This window comes from Microtus pennsylvanicus, chromosome 9 (genome assembly GCF_037038515.1).
Source record: "Microtus pennsylvanicus isolate mMicPen1 chromosome 9, mMicPen1.hap1, whole genome shotgun sequence".
NCBI classification, from domain to species: Eukaryota; Metazoa; Chordata; class Mammalia; order Rodentia; family Cricetidae; genus Microtus; species Microtus pennsylvanicus.
The window spans coordinates 19,566,364-19,587,864 of NC_134587.1; the positions used below are offsets into that span (position 1 = coordinate 19,566,364).

Below are 21,501 nucleotides of genomic sequence, written 5' to 3' on the forward strand. Positions count from 1 at the left end.
CTCCACCAAAGACAAAGGAAAGTTTCTGTCCCCGACAGCCCTTGCCAGCTTTTGGTGTTCCCAGTGTTCTAGATTTTGGGCATTCTACTAGGCAACAGTGTCTGATTGTTTTAATTGATGGCTTCTGGGAGAGGAAGAGTGGCTGGGCCCTATGACACACGGACTTTCCTCACTTGTCATCTTACCCTGTCACTCTGGATGGCCAGGAAAACTATGTAACCAGGCTGGCCTTGAACTCACAAATGTCTGCTTGCTTCTGTTTCCTGGGTACCGGGATTAAAGCCACCAGCTACCGTGACCACCTGATAATGTCTTTTGAACAGCAAAATGTCAAATTTTAATAAGTCTAGCTCATTCAGCTTTGATTTTGAGTATATTTGAAGCTGCTTTGAAATTTTTGTTGAATTTATAGAGTTAATGCGTTCAGAACACAGGGCTCAATGTATAAGCCATTTAAAACATGAATGTGCGACAAACTTCGAATAATGAAAACTACGTATTTCTTAAATAGTTTTTTTCTTTTCATTCCCAGCATGATAATCATGAAGAGAAGTGACTGTACATGTGAAATGAACATGGACACGTCTACAATGATTTAAAACAGATGAGTTTTTAAATCAAAACAATGACATATTTTCCTATAATGATTATGATTTCCATCAGAATTGACATATAGTATATTCATTGAAGATTAAAAATATAGTGTTATGGACATCCATAGGTAGAAAAATGAAACTAGAACCATATCTCTCACCTGTACAGAAAATTAACTCCAAAAGAACTAAAGACTTTAACAGAAGACCTGAAACTCAAAAACCGTTAGAGAAAAATGTAAGGGAGTTCCTTTTAGATCTAGACAAAGGTAAAAACTTTCAACAGTACTCAAGTTGCTTGGGGAAATAAGGCTAATAATTGACAAATGGGACCTCATGTTAGGTAAGTGATGAAATAGCCTACAGAATAAGAGTCTTTGTTAGCTATACATTTGAGCGTGGATTAATATCTATAATATATAAAGAACTCAGTAAATTAAGCAGGGAAACAACCCAGTCAATGAAATGGACAATGCTCAAAAGATGAAATGCAAATGGCCAACAAACATATAAAAATGTTAAATATCACCAACTGCCAGAGAAATAAAAATTATAACCATATTGGCATTCCTTCTTACCCTAGTCAGCATGGCAACTCTTAAGAAAACAAACAAAAGCAAAATGCTTACTGGCAAGAAATGGACAAAAGGGAACCATTATACACTGTTGGTAGAAATGCAAATTAGTCCAGTCACTACAGAAGTCAACATGGAGGTTTCTCAGGAAACCAAAAGTAGATATGACCCAGCTACAACATTCCTAGGTAGTTCCTTGAAGGACTCCAAGTTGATATATCACAGAGATATTTGCATGCCAATATTTATAGTAGCACTATTATTCACAATATCTATTATGGAATCAAAGAAGGTATCCAACAACAGAAATGTATACAGAAAATAGATTTTGTAGTTTTAGCTTTCATTAGTAGTCCCTAATTTTAAAATAGACACATGAAATCATATATACACACACACACACACACACACACACACACACACTCACACACATGACACAGAAGTGGAAATGAAACTGTCTAGGGGAACAAAAGGGACAATTGGAAGAGAGAGGGGTAAGAAAGAGGGTAGGAGGGTGTGGGGGCAAATAATACTCAATGTACAATATATGCTTTATGAAAACCTTAAAAACTATATTGAACTAACACTAATAGAAGTATTTTTGTGTGAATATTTTTGCATGAATTGTTGAAGTATATAAAACCAATAATGAGAGGAAATGAGTAGACAGAGCTGAAAATTTGAGTCTCTGTTGGAGCTTGCTATTTATATATGATTTCTATTTTAAAAGACCAATATTAAGTTTCACTTAGCCAGTCATTCTTTTCATACGGAAAAGCAGACAGTCTGTGTAAGGGGTCTCACTTCAATCCAACACCCATAGTACCAACACTGATGAATATCAGTTTCAAGCCCAAGAGTTAGCTGTGAACTGTCCATGTCTATCTGGTCTCCCAATTTAGGATCTGTGCTGAAGAACTAGTAACAGTTGGACAGAAAGTGAGAACCACAGAGAATCCATGCATCCAACAAGAAAGGGCTAGACCAGGTTTCAAATGAGTAAATACAAGCTAGCATTCAGGAAGCAGAGGCAGACAAACCTCTGTGAATTCAAGGCCAGCTTGGTCTACATAGTGGATTCTAGGATAGCCAGAGCTACATGTGAGATCCTATCTCCAAAAAAAAAAAAAAACAAAACAAAACAAAATAAAACAAAAAAACAAAATGCAAATGAGTAAACACAAAACAAAGCATGTCTTTGAGAAGATTATGCTCCATAAGGAAAACACAAAACAGTGAATATTTTGGAATGTGATTTGTAGGAATGGCAAATAATCAGAATTCTTCCTCCATTTTTTTTGCATATTTGGGGGAAGGATATATAAATATATACCCTCTGCCCTCAGTGTCACAGTTTGTCCCCTCTGCCACCCACTGTTTAAACCATTATCAATTCATCATTATCATAACGACCTTATAACTATTCTCACATTTTCTCTTGTCAAATTTTAATGTCAGCATGTTCCTCGACTTTTTATCACCTAGAGTACGGTATGTCATCTCATCATGTTAATGTAAAATCCAAACTGTAAAGCTGGAATGAGTATTATTTCCACATCTCTAAGTCAGTGTCCCAGCACTCCGGAGGTGAAGGCAGAAGGATGAGTGCTTCAAAGTCAACCTGGGCACAGAGTTTGAACCAACCTGAGTTGAATGAAACTTTATCTCAAAAGAAAAAAGAAAAATCCCTTATTTGGGGCTGAGTATGTAGCCTGCTGGTAGAGTGTTAGCCTCACATACGTGAAACCTTGTGTTTTATTGCAACACTGTACAAACCATGTGCGTCAGTGCACATCTGTAATTCTAGCACCCAGGAGAGAGAGGTAGAAGGACAGAAAGTGCAAGGTCGTCTTCGGACACAAGTTCCATTTCAGTCTGGCTGTGTGCTGCCTTACCTCTCAGAGAAAACAAATAAAGAGCCCAAGGCAAAATGAGATTCTTGGAAGTATCAAGGAAATAAGAAGAGGAGCCAGGTTACAGTGATGTCTGTCATCTATCTATCTATCTATCTATCTATCTATCTATCTATCTATCTATCTTTCCATCTATGTAGAGATAAGAATGCATAGATAGAAATAGATGATTGAGATAATTAGATAGATAGATAGATAGATAGATAGATAGATAGATAGATGATAGATAAATAATAGATAGATGATAAATAGATAATAGATAGATAAATAGATAGATAGATCAAAATCAAAAGAGAAGTGTCATACTACCTGCAAGCAGTTATTAATGGCAGTTTGATGGCTGGACAGATGACTCAGTGGTTAAGAGCACTGGTTGCTTTCCCAGAGTACCACATGGTGGCTTACAACAGTCTGTAAGGTAATTTTCAACAGTCTGTAATTCCAGTTCCAGAGGATCTGATGCCATCTTCTGGCCTCCAGGGACACTCATGGTACATAGACATACATTCAGTCGAACAATCATACACTTAAAACAAAAAAAAAATTAACAGCAGTTTTGCTCAAAAATTTACTGAAAATACAGAAGAAAAAGTGTCAACCAAGAATTCTATATCCCAGCATGAAGGAGGCACAGGCAGGTTCATCTCTGTAAGTGTAAGGCTAGCCTGGTCTACAAGAGCTAGTTCCAGGACAGCCAGGACTATAACACAGAGAAACCCTGTCTAAAAACAAAAAGAAAAACAACAATAAAAAAGAATTCTATATCCAGCAAAGCTATTCTTTAGAAATGAAGGCTAATAAAGACACTTTGACATTAAATAAAAAGTGAAGGAGTTTGTTATTAGTAGGCTTGCCATAAAGAGCAGTAAAGGAAGGGAAGATGGAATATTTAAAAGCCCGCTAGAGTTGAAGCCATATAAAGAAACAACAACTTTAGTACAATCAGTCAACTACATAAACACAAATTCCGGCATGATTCGGTTTTTATTTATAATTTCTCTCTTTTGTTTTCTACATGAGCTTATGATATATAAAAATAACTTGCAGGAAGACACAAGGAATTAAACTAATAGTATTCTGTAGTTTATGGATGTTACTAAAACTAATTTAAGTGAATTAGTTCAATTCAATTAAATTATTTTAATCTCTATGTGACCCCTAAGAAAACATCTTTTAAAAATATAAACATCTTTTAAAAAAATAAGAGAAAAATGAGAAGAAGCTAAAATGGTGTAATGCAAAGAGCCAGTTAAACACAGAAGGTGAAGTAAGAAATTAGCTTTGGAGCCTGTCTTGGAACTAGCTCTTGTAGACCAGGCTGGCCTCGAACTCACAGAGATCAGCCTGCCTCTGCCTACAGGGTGCTGGAATTAAAGGCATGCGCCACCATCACCTGGTGGGAGAGTGGTTTACAAGAGCTTGCAGAAGCATTCCCTAATTGACTGGATGGTGTCTGGGAACCAAATTTACTAGCATGTCTCAAGCCGTGCATGACAGGACGGGGCTTCTCTTGAGAAGATGGACTCCTGCAGACACGTGTTGACTATGCTTACAAATTGTTGTTAGCTGCTGAGTCAGGCAGCCGCCAACAGAATACTCCAGGTAGTTGCCGGCTTGCATTCACAGAATAGTTTACAGAAAGTGACAATGACGTCAGAATATCTCCAATGCAAACAAGACACTATTGAGAAGGATGCTGATCAGCCAAGCTACCAGAGTCGTCGAATCAACCTTTGGAACAGAATATCATCTAAGAACATAAAAGCAGGTCTTCAATACTGAGGAGGATTACGTCATAATGCTGTGAGTTTGATTTTGCATTTTTACTTCTAAAGTTAAGTTAGAATAATTTGTACTAGCTTATGACTTCTGAAAAGAAGCTCAATGATTAAATTTTGGAAATACTTCTTAAAACACACTAACTTTTTTAATTGAATTTTAAAGTTGCTTTATTTAGTTTGACATTAAAGCAAAATTAAAAGATGGCTTGATTTTTCTTGTGAACTTTTAATATCAAAAGCCACATTGTCTAAACTGACCCTCAACCAGATTCTTAGTAATATTTAAAATTCGTAAGTAGACCTTCTATTGTGAATGCATGGAAGTGATTAATGTTCCTTTAAAGATTTTTTCTTTTACTAAAGAGATATTTAAATTTTATGATAATAACATGAGAGGTAACACCTAATCTTTTCTTTTCCAATAATTCAGAGATGTTATTTTTAATTTATCATAGCAAATTCTTCAGTGAAAACTAGGAAATAATATCAGATCTGAGCAGATTCAGCTTCTTGCACTGGGTTGATAGGATTTCTCTGTTGTCTGTGTTTTTGATTAAATGCCATTTTAACCTGGCTATTCACTAGCAATTTCACTTGTATTCTGTACTTTATTTCCAAATATAATGTCACATGAATTATTGTAAGTGATTATGGTATAAGGTTGTGTCATGGTAAAAAAATATAATGTTTGTAGGCATTTATTTATATGTTCATTAGACTGGGTTTTTTTTTGCCCAAGTTTTAATAATTATTCATCTACCATTAACCCTGGATATTTCTACTTTGCTTGAACTTTTAAAAAGGAAGTATGGTATGGTATAAGAAATGCATACATCAAGAAGTACATGGCAGAAGTATTTTCTTATTAGTAATTACTATAAAAGTAGATAGAGAGACAAGCTTGACCAAACATGGACAATCCAACATAGTCAAATGATCAAGCTACAAGCTGTCTAGAAGAGACTATTTTAGATGAAAAGATGTGGATTGGAGAGTTGACTCAGTGTGTAATGAATTTTCCAAGCTAGCATGAGAATCCAAGTTTTTATCCCCAGAACTATGTAAAGCTAGAGGTTGTAGCATTGGTCTATAATCCCAGCATCTTTATAGGAAGATGGGCAATGGAGACAGAATCCCTGGGAAATCAGAGGCCAAGCAGCCTGATGTACCCAGTAGAAAAGAAAGCCAAACTAAACCAAGGGCACCTTTCTCAAAGATGGAAGATGAGAACCACCAGCATTTGGGAGTGTCCTCTGATCTTTGGAGGTATGCCGTGACATACATGCACATGAATGCATGGATACTTACACACACAAAAACACATACATTGTACACAAACACATAAAGATAAAATAGTAACAATAAAAAATGAAGAATATTTTTGCTTATAATCAAAAGAGAGATGGGTAACTGTACTAATATTAGACAGAATGGAGTAAAAAAACCTTCTACAGGAGACAAACCATAAGATTATATCACCAAGAAGAGTCATCTACCAAGAGATAACATTTATGCACATAAACAACAAAGAGGGCCTTAAAGTAAATGAAAAGAACATTTACAGAATTGAAGCAAAACAGACTAGAATAATCATGGAAGACTTTGTTATGCCACATTTGATGGTGAATAGAAAAACAGACCAGAGAGGGGAAAGACAACTTGGAACACTACTGTATGTCAACTAGGCCAAACCAACAGGAAGTAGAACACAAACTCTCAGCAAAGGGACGAGAACACTTCTCCAAGATAGACCCTTCAAATAGTTGAAGGTAGATAGTTAGAGATAGACAGATAGATAGTTGCCCTGTCCAAAGTCTCAATGTATTTCAGAAGATTGAAGTCATTTGAAATATCCTCTCTGGCAAAGATGGAATGAAGATAGATGCCAGTAATCCAAGGAAAACTGAAAGAGAAATCAACCTGTGAAAATCAACATAGTCTTAAACTACCAATGCGTCAAAAAGGAAATCACCAAAGAGAGATTTTGTTAGAGATTAATGAAAGTAAAACTTGCAACACATTAAAGCTTATATAGTAAAAATATTGCTCAGTGACACCTTAATTCCAATTAACATCCACCAGGGGTTGGTGAAATAGCTTGGGGTATGAAGACACTCACCAAGAGGCAGGACCACCTGAATTCAATCCTGAGCACAAACAAGGTAGAAGAAAATAACCAGACACCCTCAAGTTGTCTCTGATCATCACACACCATAAACATATAAATGTGATGAAAAAGACTAGAAAAGCAAGCAAGCAAAGCAGGGTTGGGGAGCCAGCTCCTCCAGAGAATGCTTCCTTCCAAGCATGGAGACCTGAATTTGATCTCCAGAACCCCGGTAAACAAGTAAATGGGGCTTGGTGGTGGGCTCTTGTAATTCCATTGGTAGAGAATCTGAGGTAGGTGGGATAAAGTAAGACCCTGCATATTTCAAAGAACTGGAAAGAGAAAAACAAATTACCAGGGGAAAGAGATTAACACAGATTAGAGGGGAGATAAATAAAAGAAACAATAAAGAATTTTAAGACTCAATAAAATAAAAAAAATCTGGATTAGTTATAACTACATTAATACAGACGTCAATAACAGAAGAAACTGACTTGAAGGGAGGAGGTAGGATGATATACAGGAGTTTATAGTTCCTGCTTAATTTTTTTTCTAAATCTAAAATTGTTCTAAGATAATTTAACTGACTTAAGTTGTTTATGATTAAAGAGGAAATAAAACTGCAATTAAAAACTGGAAGGGAAAGTGCACGGTGAGCTTGTGTAAGATCCTGGGATCAATCCTCAGCATGTCCCATGCCCACCCCATGCGCACCTCCAAAGTCAAACCAAATTAGTCCTAATATTGTAAATTAGGCTAATGTGAAAGAGACATATAAACAGTTGCCAGATGGAGTTCAAATGGTGCTAAAATTCCCTAGCCTTAAATATTATTAGAAAACAATAAAGGCTTAAAAATACATAACTAAGCACTCAATCAGGAACTGGGAAAAGAAAAATAATCTTTAAAATATCAAGAAAATATTAATAAAGGTAAGCCAAAAGATATTTTTATAAAGCTAAGTCACACCCATGGGATTAGTTCTGTGATATACCAATCAAGAAAAGAGAGAAAATACAAACAAAACGAGCACTAGAAAGGGTTACAGAAATGGTGTAAAAAAAAGTGTAGGCTAAAAAAAAAGTGTAGGCTATTATCCCATTTGGCTATACATTTGAAAAAAAATTGATCAGAAAAATTGCTTTAAAAATAGTTTCAAAAGCCTGCACAGGTTCAAGCCAGACAGAATCCCAGCACCAAAAAGAGGAAGTGGATGCCACCTCCCACCATTAACCAAGAAGCTACTGTAATTGATATTCAAGGCAAAAGAAAAATCAGTTTTCTACAGTGGGGTCTCAGTGGGTTTGTTAACTACACTTCAGGCATGCCCGGTGCCCAGGAATGGCTGGCCAACACAAAACAAGCTCAATAATATTTTTTGTAGACTTTTTTTTGTATCATTTTGCTTTGTTTAGATTTTTTGTTTGTTTGTTTTAATGATCTTTTGTTTGTTTATTTTGATTTCCATTTGTGTGTGTGTGTTTCTTGGGTTTTTGTTTTTATTTGCTAGAGAGAGAGAGAGAGAGAGAAAGAAGAGGAGGAGGAGGAGGAGGAGGAGGAGGAGGAGGAGGAGGAGGAGGAGGAGGAGGAGGAGGAGGAGGAGGAGGAGGAAAGGAAGAACACACAAGTTTGGGTGAGTAGAGAAGGGGGAGTATGGGAAAGGATTGGGGGAGGGAAAACCATGATCAAAATATATTGTACAAAAAAAATTTCAATTAAAGATTACTTTTCAAAAAAGATGTCTTCAAGCAAAACCTACACTGTGTGAAGAAATAGCACTAAATTTGCAAAGATATAAAACAATAGAAGTCGTTGGAAAATGTGCAGAGAGACTTGCAAGCAGGAACGCCAAGGTCGATGCTTCGGATCTATTCCCTAAACATTTCGAGGAACAGACCAGTGCATGAAACTGTCGTCAGAATATGGAGCGTTTCGGCGTTTTTTTTCTCACTTACTTTCTGAAAGTAAACTTTAGTATCGAAACTCATCACTGATAGCTTCCATAAAATGAAAATATAGATGAATTTGCCTTATGAATATGAATGCGAAAATTCTCAGAAAATCACAAACATGTGCTTTCCAGTATGTATTTTCTTAATGTAAACTAGAGACAGGATAATCAATTTGGACACACATTTTTTTCTTCCCTCTTTGGATGTAACTTTCGAAAGCTGTTTGCAGGGAGCATATGAACAGCTGCTTTGTTTATAGATCTGCTTGCTCTGCCTGGATAGGGCTCCTTGGCTTACAACCACATTGTTTCCCTTCTTTTCTGTTAGTTTGAGCTGTGAACCGAATTGTGAAGCCAAAGTGAGAGAAGAGAGGCGTCTAAGCATGTGGATCGAAGAGAAAAAGGAAATGTGTAGGCTTGGTTTGGTTTGATCAACCAATTTTATTATTTGAATCCGAGAAATAACAGAATACAGTTGCTAATTATAAATCAGCTCGGTCACAGAAACACAGCGGCAACCTGATTTCTGCTAAGTCTTTTAAAATAGCAGATCACTGCCTCATCGGAAATGCTAAAATCAGATAGTTGTTGCTAATGTTACCAAAGACATTGAATTTTATTTAACATTTATATTTTTTTATTAAGTGTACCCTTAATAAGTCAGGATATATATATATTTAATGATAAAGCATTTCCCTCAAGCCAACAGCCAATCTCGTTCTTCATATTAACCACTAGGGAAATTCCCCTGAGATCAGAAATATAACAAGCAACTGCTTTCTTCTCTGTTATCGAGCCCTGATCCAGAAATTCTAGCTGGTATGGTGAGAAAACAAGGGAGGAAGCATGTCACATGTTCTTTTTGATGTAGAAATCACATATAAATTGGATAATTTAGAAAGAAATAGATAGATAAAATGACTAGATAAAAATTATGAAATCGAGATGTTAGCTGTAGTTAAAACACACTAGAAAGAATATACAATCAGGAATAATTCCCTTACTGTGCACATAAGAAGGAGGCAAAGCTAACTGGCTTGGAATATATTCTACTATATATGTCTACGATGTCTAATGTAAAGGACTCCGTATGTTTACTGAGGCCTCAATACATAGAAAGACAGCATGGTCACAGACATGAAGGTTTTTTACTACACGGACAATCATTTCCCTTAAGTTAGTGCACACATTTTCTAAAACTCCAACCAGATGGTTTTCCCAGGGGGAATTTAACAGATTTGTTTTGAACCATCCTGGTAGCCATAATCACAAATGTTTAAGAGAAATAATTGGACATTGCTCTACAATCCTCGGCTTCTGAGCATCATTTTAGGCAAAATGAGTTGGCATACGGTTCCACATCCCCCAGAGGCAGACTAGTGTGCCAGGTGTATACTTACACCATTGGAACTGTCTTCCTAGGGGACCAGAGAGATGGCAGTGGATGAGTGAGAAGGGACACAGTTTCCAGGAACGACCTGATTATTCTGTGACTTGGATGAAATCATTTTCTCCTTTCCCCATCCTACTGCAGCTTGGGTAAAACATCCTAAACGTGGCTTGACCACTGTAAAAGGGCAGGGCAGCGATGATAAAAAGCCAGGGGAAATGAACTGGTGAGAGGTTTTAAGCCTTGTCTGACTATGCCACTGAACGAGTACCCCTGAAAGTATACAATCATTTCCCTCTAACAGACACTCCTATCGAATGTCTGAAAACATGACAATACTGACAACAGTTCTTGATATTTGATCTATGATTATCCTTAAGAAAATAGTACTATGTAGTCTTCAACATTAATTATGGTGATGAAGATAAAAGGAATCGTTGGTAACAAAGTAAGATGTGATTCCTGTATTTAGAAATCCTTAAAAGGCTAATAATGATATAAAATATTCATACCACGTATTTCTTATGAGACTAAAAGTAAGTTAATTTCCTATTTGAATGGACACATTCGATCATGCTGGGATTGATTTTTTTAAAATATCAGCAAGAAGTATGACTACATATTCTCTTAACTTACTTTCAACGTAGCAAGCTAACTTAGGCCAAATGTTTCTCAGTTTTATGGTATAAAAAAAAAACCACTTTTTGAGAAGACTTACATATCAGATATAAACCTACAAAATTCATTTCAATTAAAGACATAAAAAATTCTAGCTTAAAGGTTAGAGGAAAAGAGAAAAGAGCCACAAGTGTTTTAAGTTTTCCTTGGATCTTGGCTTTTTTAAAGGCCAGATTGCTAACTGTGACGACGGTGACAGAGACATTACTGACTCGTGTTAGGGGCTGGTACAGGAGTGGTACAGATCTTGCCGTGCTTAAGGCGTCCCAACCCCCTTGCTATGCTAACAGCGAATAGGAATTAGGAAGATTTGGTTACCTCGTTTCCAGGTTAGACGCTTCCTTTCACAGACTACTTTCCTTTAAGGTTGTAGGCAGGTACACATGCTGGAAGCCATTTGTTTGCCCCGGCTCTACTGCTGAGCAGCGCTGCCTGAACTGTCCTGAGCTCTCCCTTGTGTTGAACTGGGGACTTCCACTGAAAAATCCCCTGTTTTGAAGACTTCCTTATTTGTAACTATCAACAGCCAATCAGGGCAAGATATTGAAATGAAGCAAAAACTACCAGAAAATGTTCTGAAACCACCCGTGACTATAACTCTGACTTCCTTTTGAAGCAATGATATTTCACCTGAATAGTTAAGGCATTAAAAAACATTTAGAAATTGTAAACATGGAATTTTTTGGAAGAAGTATTTTTTCATGTAGAGAGTTTTAAAGGTGAGCTTACTTGGAAAATGGCATTTTAGTCATTGAGTCACATTTGACCCCCAAATCATTGTATTTATAAATAACAAAACCCAAATTTTCTTTGCTTTCTGACTTTCAGAGGCCATTTGACTGAAGCCTGGGGGGAAAAATAAGGCATAGCTTAAGATTCTAGAGTGTGACCATAGATACTAGCAAGAAAGGTAGAAGCCAAGAAGTCTCTTTAGACAGACTTTCCAGTTTGAGACGTAGATCATTGTCTACATAGATGATCCCATGATCTAGCTCATGGGGGAGGGGGGAGTGCTTCTCTCAGGCCATGGGGAACTAACCTGTAAGATTTACATGCACGTGGAAGGCAGTGATATTTGGACATTTTTCTTTGTCATAAAATTTTAGACATGGAAATTTAGACACCTTCTGTCCAATTTCCCTTTTGTAACAGAGGAGGAAACAGGGGAGAAGGAGCCCTCGGAGTCACCAAGTTAGGAGCAACAGCTGCTCTGTGTCATCTGAATCTAATACTTAGGGCACCGTGCTCTTCTGTGGCAAGGCCAGAAGCCAGGACAAGACTGGATGCAGTGGGCAGTCTCCCCGCTGAGTTAAGAAGTCCGTGGAGGCATGCCCCAGAATTCCAGGTAATAGAAACGGAAATGTACAGTTTGTGGTCTGGTTTCGTTGCCACGTTAAAGCACTCCCATCTCTTAAATTACATTTTAAACATATCGGAGGTACTGCTGCATCTTGTGGAATTATTCTCTAACACTACTTTTTTTTTTAAAGTTTCTAAAGTGCTGAATAAGCACATAATTAAAACTGTTCTTTTTACTCGTAAATATGTAGTGAGGCATTTCTTCCAGTGCTGCGTACTTAGAACAATCTCACTGATGAAATAGCGAACATTAAACATGCTTTTGTGCAACGGAAAACAAAAATTTAGCAATGTTAAGTACAACCAAGAGAAATACTGAAAGCTTAAGGTATCATTGGTGTGGGGGAGTTTACTCCTTAAGAATTTACAGTCATGAAGCAAGCTTTTAAAAGTACATTTCTTTGGGGAAAGAGATGCTCCCATATCAACTGGGAAATACCCCCATTTTTGTTCCCCCCATCCTGTCCTGACTCCCTCTGTTACTTTGGGTATTGAGTTTGGCTGAAATCCAAAGTACTGAAAGCTGGCTTTTCCTGGAATATTGGCCTCAACCAGGTGGGACACTGAGGGAGGCTTCCGAGACTATGATATAGAAGCTAAGTTAGAGATGTTTTTTGAAGAAGTTATGTGCAAGCATGTGAAATTAAAAGCCCAAGATACCATTGACTAAATTAGAGTCTCGGCAAGGTAACTGAATATTTTACCTTATTGTCTTTATTGACTCCTTTGTCTATTCCTGCCCCCTATTCTACCTTTTTATCCTCTCAGAGAAATTCCAGTAGGAAAAGAAGAAACAGATAGTCATGGGTGGTAGGGGAAAATGAATGACAAGCCCAAGTTAGGGGTTGGGGGGAAAACTTAGGTGCCTATTCAGACAGACAAACGCCCAAGATTTGTTGGCTAACCAATACAAGCAGCAGCACCATGGGGTAGACGTGTTCTCAGTGTAAGTCTATGTGCAAGGTCTCCCCATGAAGAATTCTCTATAGCTGTTCTTTCCCTCTGCCTCTGAGGAAGTATAAGACAAGGTCTATTTGCTAAGTGCTAACTAAGATTCAATGCTGTTAACCGCTGTGTTTCAGGGAGATTCTGAGACCTGTGAATCCAGCCAAGAAGTTGGTTAGGTAGCTGTGAGACATAGGATGGTTAATTCAGAAACTTTACTTAGATTATTTCACCAGGCACCTAGAAGATGCGTGCTCCTGGGGTTTCTGGGAGTAGAAACATTTTCCTGGCTCTAATTGCTGATAGGCGAAAGCTCTGAGATTGTGTTGCTCTATGGCTATAGCAGGACTGACTGATCCTGGGATGCAACTTACCATCCCAAACCGTACTTCCCCAGCTTCTATAAACCATGTGCAGAGGAGAGTAGCTGATCATGCGAGCTCAAGGATTACTATAAATTTATGCCAAATATTTCTTCCTTAGTGGTGATACTTATGTTTGGTATCTGAAGGGACTCTAGCCAGCCCAAGCATGGCAAACATGGCTCTGGCAGGCCTTGCCCTTCTCCCCATTCCCTCTGCCTTGCTAAAAAACCGTTACATAACATTCCTAAAGCTAGTCACCAAGGTCTATTCCCTTATTTGGCCACTTCCTTCTCCTGAAACTGATTCCCAAGGTCTAGTTATCAATGTATTGAAGTCCAGAAGTCAAAAGCCCCCTTTGACGCACCTAATTAACATGCCCAGTTAAAATTAAACACCTCATCCTCACATGGGGTTTCCCATTTTACCTTTATATATATATAAGTATTTTCCCATGAGCCACTTCTGCCTCCACTCTATCCAGAGGCAACCCTTTGTCGTCTTTGCCATTCCATAAGACAGATATCCCTGTCTCCTCTCCCTTGTTCTCTTCTCCTCCTCACCCATCCTCTATCTCTTGTCTTTGTCTCTGATCTGTCCTTTGTTCCTCTGGGACAGATAAATCTCCTTTGCACTGAGAACTTGGTCTTGGGGGTCCTGAGCCAATATGGATCCTTTCAGTATCCACGTTCGGTAGAATTCAGGGCTAGCATGGATGGGGACTATGGGGAGAGGAGCTAGCTAGGGAACTAACTTTGTTACAATTCTTCAAAATATTTTTTTTTTATTCTTTGTAAGTTCCATACATGTACGTCCTTGTAAGAAGCCGTTAGCCTGTTTTATGCCCCCAGTCCTGCTGAAAGCTTTCTCCCTCCTAAGAAGTCCGTCTCCTACCTTCATGTCTTTGTTCTGGGTGTGTTTCACTAGGGTACCCTGTATGAGCATGGGTGGGAAATTCTTTACTGAAGCATAGGCAACTTGTCAGTGGCTACATCGCTAAAGAAAGTGACACATCTTCCTTCACCCACCATTGACTGTCACTAGTCCCCTAAAAAAGGTAGAGGGTTTCTTTAACCCTCCCCTCTTTGATAATGATGTGTTGACAAGCTGAATCTTGTGTAAGCCTTGTGCAGGTGACCACAGCTCCAGTGAATTCAAGAATACACCAGACATATCGGATCCAGAAGCACCTTTCTCAGACTCTCCTCCAAACTCCTGTTCTTATATTCCTTCTGACCTCTTCTAAGATATTCCCTGGAAATAGGAAAGAGTGGTACAGGTTGTATTTAAGCTATAATTCAATTTAATGTTTGGCCTTATATCAATGCTTGTTTAATTGTTTGTTTAATAACCATCTATTACCTATTTCTTGAACTCAGGGTATCAGGCTTTGGAAGCGAGTGCCCTTACACACTGAGCTATCTCACCGGTCTGAGCTCATGAGCCTAAGAACAACCATTTCTCGACTCATTGAGAAAGATGAACGTAGGATATGTTAGTCACCTTTATGTCACAGTGACAAAACATCTGAGAACATGGGTTAAGGGAGGAAGGATTTCTGCAGACTCTTGATCTCACAGGGTTCGTTCACTTCATGGTTTGTATGGTGAGGTAAAACGTCATTGCAGAGTCTGCAGTGTCACCTAGGAGACAGAATGATACCAACAAGAGCCAGGCAGGGACAAGGTACATCTTTTACAGACGCACTTTTAAAGACATAATTTTCCCAAGCAGGCGCACCTCTTAATAATGCATCACTAAGCTACAAATCCATCAGTGGGTTAATCTGTTGAGGAAATTCAAGCCCTTATAATCCAGTCACTTTTCAAATGCTCGCCATCTGGCCGTCAAGCTCTTAACACAGGCCTTTTGTGTGGGAGCATGAGGAAACGTCATAGCCCAATCACTGCATAATGTAACACCACTGTGTGGGCAAAGAGACAGTTCTTAGCCAGGAACGAAGAGTAGGCATTGAAGAAGTAAAAGAATAAGGGTCAAAACTTTACTTCATACTTTTCCATAATCTTAAAGAATTTACTGTTTCTTTTAGGTTTAATTTATGGCGTTTGCTTGTTCTTATTGCTTTTAAAGTAGATTTTTAAAAGACTTCATTTGCTTGTTAATATTATATGAGAGTATTTACAGTTTTAATGACAGACATTATTTTAATATTCTTGGCACTTCTTAAAATAAAGTTTTTTAGGTATACAAGCTAAGCGGTTAAGAGGTACTTTAGGTTTATTATCTGGAGAACGGCAATAAAAGTAGGGTTTTAGATTCCCTAGCCTTCTGTCAGGCTCATTTATTTGACAAACCGTATTATTGGCTATCCAACGAAAAAAAGCTATTGTGATAGATAATGGACCAAAGTCTGATAGAATCAAAATCTAGAAATAGCTGCACACACTTTAATAACTGGCTGATTTCAACATGAAGTTTAATAGGAGCAATTACAAAGTACTACCACCCTACAAACAAAACAAAAGGGAAAATGCTGCTTGTGCCTAGGAAGGGTGGATATGACTCAATTTAGGGGCAGGCATACAAAAGCGACTTGAGTTTTACTAGAGGCAGTCATGTGAAATCGCTGAACAATACCCCAAACTAATAAGAGCCTTGGAAAAAAAGGAAGCCCCATTCCTGATTTACAACCACCTCTGAGACCAAAGACAAACAGCTATTGAGTACTCATCCATGTCATAAACACATGATTTCAGGAAAGAGGAAAGGTTTTGTTGGAGAAAAGGGAGAGGAAGCAAGTGTATTCAAACACCATTTAAATTCTTCAAGGTGGGCCTCAAGACTAGTGAATAGGAGCAATTAGAAAACAAATTTGGTTTATTATAGAAAATTAATATTATTGTATTTAGGAAGTAAGTAGCTCACTTCAACGAGTTTCTTTTTTCTTTACAAGTAAATCAAATACATGACAAATGATGATTGTTTGGGAACCCTGAACGGGGACTAGAATCTCTGAGAACAATGACTAACAAAACATGTACGATGGCCCTGACACAATTCCAAGCACTTAACTCATATCTCTTCATTTGATTTTTATAAGTGCTCCAAGGTGAAAGTGCTGGTCTATAGATACAAAAATGGATGCATAAAAAGTGAACTAACCCAGTCAGTCAAAGCACAAATAACTAGCATGCAGAAGCCCTCATATGTGTCTCCAAAACCCATCATTTTAGCAATGATCTACAAATAGCTGGCATGTCTGCCTGTCTAGTGTCATGCACTTAAGCATAGAGTCTCTTATTATTCAATCATTCAACCACTCAGCAACACTATAGAATTCATGGTGGTGGAGTGTGTGAAAAGAAATTCAAATGTTTTCTCTGCCTCTTTTGATTACTTCATGCCATTCTGGAAGCTTCCAGACCGACAGAACAGTGGTCAATATTCGTTTAACTATGTGAAGATGTATTACATTGTTAGTGCTGCAGAATAATTGCTTAACTATGTAAAGATGTGTCGCGTTTGTTTACGCTGCGTTTGTTTAATTATGTAAAGGTGGGTTGCTGTTTCACCTTACCGACCTAAGGCACCTGATTGGTCTAATAAAAAACTGAACAGCCAATAACTAGGCAGAGGAGGGATAGACTAGTTTGGTGGGCAAAGAGATAAAAGGGGAGTCAGGAAGCCAGCAGGGGACCAGCGAGCTGGGGGTCAGAAGGACAGACAGACCTGAAAGAAGCAGGAAAGCAGAATGAACAGTACGTAGCTGAGGTCGCAGTGAGCCTTGGGGCAGCACATAGATGAATAGAAATGGGTTAATTTAAGGGTTTTTTTGGAAGAGGGGGGTCTGGCAGTCCAAGAAAGCGCGGTACACTACTCTCTATCTACAAATTTGATCTTGGGGTGGGCTTGTGATCATAGTACAGTTGGATAAAGGAAGAGAACTGTGTAGGGAAGGAAGGTGACGCAGAAGGGCTGCTCTGGTTACGAGGTGGAGGAGCAAGCTAGGCTTACAGTCTCTTCTCAAACGCCAGTCTGGGCAAATGGAGCTGCCTTGGAGGATGCAATGCCCCTGTTTAAGGAAAATGGCCATGTACATTTTGATTTCTCTGATTTATTTGTTCAGCTTTTTTTTCAACATTTCTAATCTGTTACAGACAGCTTAGCCAGTCTACAGAGTACAAGATGAACTGCTTATGTTTTCATTAAAAATCTGCGAGTTGACAGACTCCCATCAGAAAATGAGGCATTTTGTTCTAGAAGGGTCTATGTCAATCATTAGATGGTCTGCTTTCTCTTTCAGTATCTAAGGCATTAATCCATTTAGTTAATAGCCAAATAATGCTCTTATTTTGATCTGTGCACTGGAATTCCTGTTTGATGAGAGTGAGATCCACCAACCAAAGGACCTCATCGGCATTTTCTTTCTAAACTGAGAAACCTAGAAAAGGGCTTAAATAATTAGGATGAAATAGAAATTACTGCCTCCTATTAAAGAAGTTCAAAATTTATAAATGACAGAAAACTAATATGTATGCCTAAAATAGGTTTCTCTTGGATTGATAAGTTGATGAAATTGTTGTGAGACACCTAAGGTCACTGATAATTTTCCATGTGAGTATGCATAGCACGGTAATTTAGAACTTATATAGTGTCTAATATTAGCAAGATTCATAGTTCATACTTGTAATTCTCTGTAAATGAGGAGATAAAAAAATATGTTAGCTTGTCCGTAACCTCTAAGTCACAACAACAGTGAGAAAGAAATCAGATGGAGAGAAAAACTGCCGAGACAGGAAAACCCATGGCCCTGGCTTTTCTATGACTTTAATAAAAACAAGCCAGACTCACGATGAGATCTAACCTGTGAAAACTGCTTAGCCTGATGTCACAATGATGCTGGCAGGATTAACTGGCGGAAGCTTGCAGAGGGATTGCAAGGTTCTTTAGGGTACCAGTTAAGTTTCTTTTCAATTTGATTATATCTCGTAAGAGGCCTGATCCAGAATAGAAGATTCAGTAAACATAGGTTCTAAGAAAGATCACAAGTTACTACTTCTCTGGGTAATGTGGCTGAATTCATTCACTTCAAAGAAGAGGAAACCAGACAGGAAAAGCCAAACTGATTTGCTCAGTATCAAACAGCTGACCGATGGTGCTGACAGATTAGTAGGAGCCTTAAAGAGCTAAGCTCCAAAGTGCCTGACCACTTGTGATGCTGTGATCTAAAGCTGCTGGGAGCTGCACATACATGTGAAACACACTCACGCACACACACACACACACACACACACACACACACACACACTATACAAACAATAATAGTAATACCACTTATAATAAAATTTAAAGGAAGATCCCTGGACCTTGTTTAGCCGGTCACCAAAACGGTAAATTCAGGAAGATATGTAGGTAAAGCGATACTGACACCTGACGGTTGATTAGGCCCCTTAGATTTGAAGTTTGCTTCTGAGTTTTGTTTTACTTTGAAGATTTAATATGATGACCTTTCTGAAATTTGAATTATAATTCATTTTTGTTTCACTTATATTAGTTACAATGATAGACTCATTTCAAATAGATTACTGGCAGAGCATCAAAATAGTTCTGGTTCTTTGTATATTTGAGGGGTTACGTAAGCATTTAAAGTCTGGTCTTCCACAAAAAAGGTGACTTCCACCCCCTGACATCAGTCAGTGTCCAACGAGGAGACAGAAACCAATTAGTAATTTGAATGGGAAATTTTAATATGGCACATTGTACCAGGTGCCCCTCTCTCAAGAGTGGGCAATAACTCGTAAGACTATCCCGAGTCTCTGACAGAGTACCCAGGCAAATAACCAATGTGGAGAAGAGACTTTCTCCCCAAGATTGAGGTCCATACTGCGCTGAAGAAGAGGTTTTTCTAGATCTCCAGGTAGCAGGAAGTTTGCCTGGCTGTTCACAGCAGGAATGGCCTCTGTGTGCCGAATAAACAGGGATCACTTCCCAAGTGCAGGTGAACTGAGCCTGGCAAATCAGCGTTGGGGATATCTGTGACGTCCATGGGGAAGTTGTCAACAGACAAGAGTGCTGAAATTTTCACAAGAAGCCCCCCATACATAGACACTACGACTTGAGGTGAACACCAGTAGGTAAACCCCACATGCCCAGGTGTCAGTCATGAGATAGGAAAAAGAAGCAAGTGGAAAATAGGAGAAAAAGAAGAATTTTGTTCCGTTTCTAGTGTCTCTGCAGCTCCCACACTGAAAAGGGGTTAAACTTGTGTTCACTACCAAGAAGCATTTCAAGCACCCCATTTGAGGAGCAAGCGGTAGAAGATGGGTTTGGGGCAAGAGCACTCTGTTGGAAGGCTTTTGATGATTGGTGGAGGTTGCAGTCTCCCCAAGGCCTGGCAGCTTTTCTCAATAGCTTGACAAGATGGGGCTCCCTCTCTCTGGCGGAACTTCCCGCCTTTACCTGCCCTTTTCTAGAGAACGTCCCTGGGCCTGGAAGACTGAAAGTTGTCTCTGAACCAGATGCCTTTATTTTTTCTTGACCCTTGACACAGATTTCTGTTAAGAAGACTTGTGTGAGGAGCCTCATGATAAGAGTATGCCACTTAATGTAAATTAGGGTTTGTCCCCAGGCTCCCCAATCTGATATATTTCTTATACTCTGGAAAAAACGTTGAGTTGATTCCTGGAAGTCTGTTTCCTGGAGGGCTGTCTCCTTCGAGCCCATGGGCCGTTTACAAAGCTTTCTGTTGCTGCTTCTGCCTCTTTCCCCTCGGACTGAGGACCCCCACAGACGACAATACCTACTGAGCTTGCACACTTTTGTATGCAGGGGGGATTAGCTTTTACTATGCCCTGTTATGCCAGCATTCAACAATCACATTTATTTAAGTATATTAGCTATATTACTTGAAGTTGGAGAAACGTGACAAAAATCTGTCACTTCCCACATCCTCATAGTCCGATGTTTGAAATAGGTTAGTTCTTATTCGTAATGTAAGAAAAATCCTGCTTTGTATGGCTTTACATGTCAGTTATCCATTCAGAGTCGAACTATGTGTACAGACAGAACAAGACAGTTCGGTGCACGGACATGTTTTCTTAAGGAATTACAGCAGCTCACGTGGTTGGACCAGTTTGATATGTAGGCTCTGAGACTTCCGTCTTTCTTCCAGGGTGGTTCCTGCAGTCTGGGAAACAGGGCAGGTAAATGATGATGCGTCTCCAGGCTACGGTGGACAGAGAAGCTGTAGAAGAAATATTTAAGGTCTCTTACGGTTTTCTCTTTCCAGAGGAAGTCTGACACAAGGCGTTGGCTAAGCATCCGTTTTGTGTTCTTCATTTTTAAATAATGACCTAATTCTGATCAACTGTGCTCCTGATTTGGCGCAGGCAGTGCGTTTTCACAGCCCGTGCTCCTCAACCATTTCTGCTTAGTTTCCAGCTTGACACACACAGAAATCGTGGGGGGGGGGGGAGTATAGGGGAGATGGGGATTTGGGGAGGTATAGCCAATGGGTCAATGTGGGAGACTAGAAGACCTTGGCCTCTTCCTCTTCTCTTTTCCTTCCTGGATGTGAGGTGGCAGTTTTGGTTTGCCACATGATCCGGACAGATGTGCTACTGTTTGCCACATGATCCAGACAGATGTGCTGCTATCCTGGTCATTTGTTACATGCCATCAGCATGACAAACTCTGTGACATTTCATGTCTTTAAAGACCTAAAAAGCGGTTCAGGGATGCAGCAGAACCAGTTCTACAAGACCTGCACACACGCTCTCTGGAATGTATGCGTGTACTCATAGACACACGATAAAATTAAGTAAAATAAAAAAAAAATTAAGTTCTTGAAACAGAAAAGTATTTACAGCCCACAAAAGCTGCTCTAC

The 21,501-nt window shown here is 38.8% G+C and overlaps 1 protein-coding gene across 1 annotated transcript in view; it reads right to left on the reverse strand.

The window, feature by feature from the left end:
• Positions 1 to 11,451, reverse strand: part of Tank (TRAF family member associated NFKB activator) — a 79,281-nt gene extending 67,830 nt beyond the window's left edge. Inside the window, exon 1 of the mRNA XM_075985055.1 lies at positions 11,307 to 11,451. The gene's annotated coding sequence lies outside the window, so the exon portion shown is untranslated. The remainder of the gene's footprint in view (positions 1 to 11,306) is intronic.
• Between the last annotated feature and the right edge of the window lie 10,050 nt (positions 11,452 to 21,501).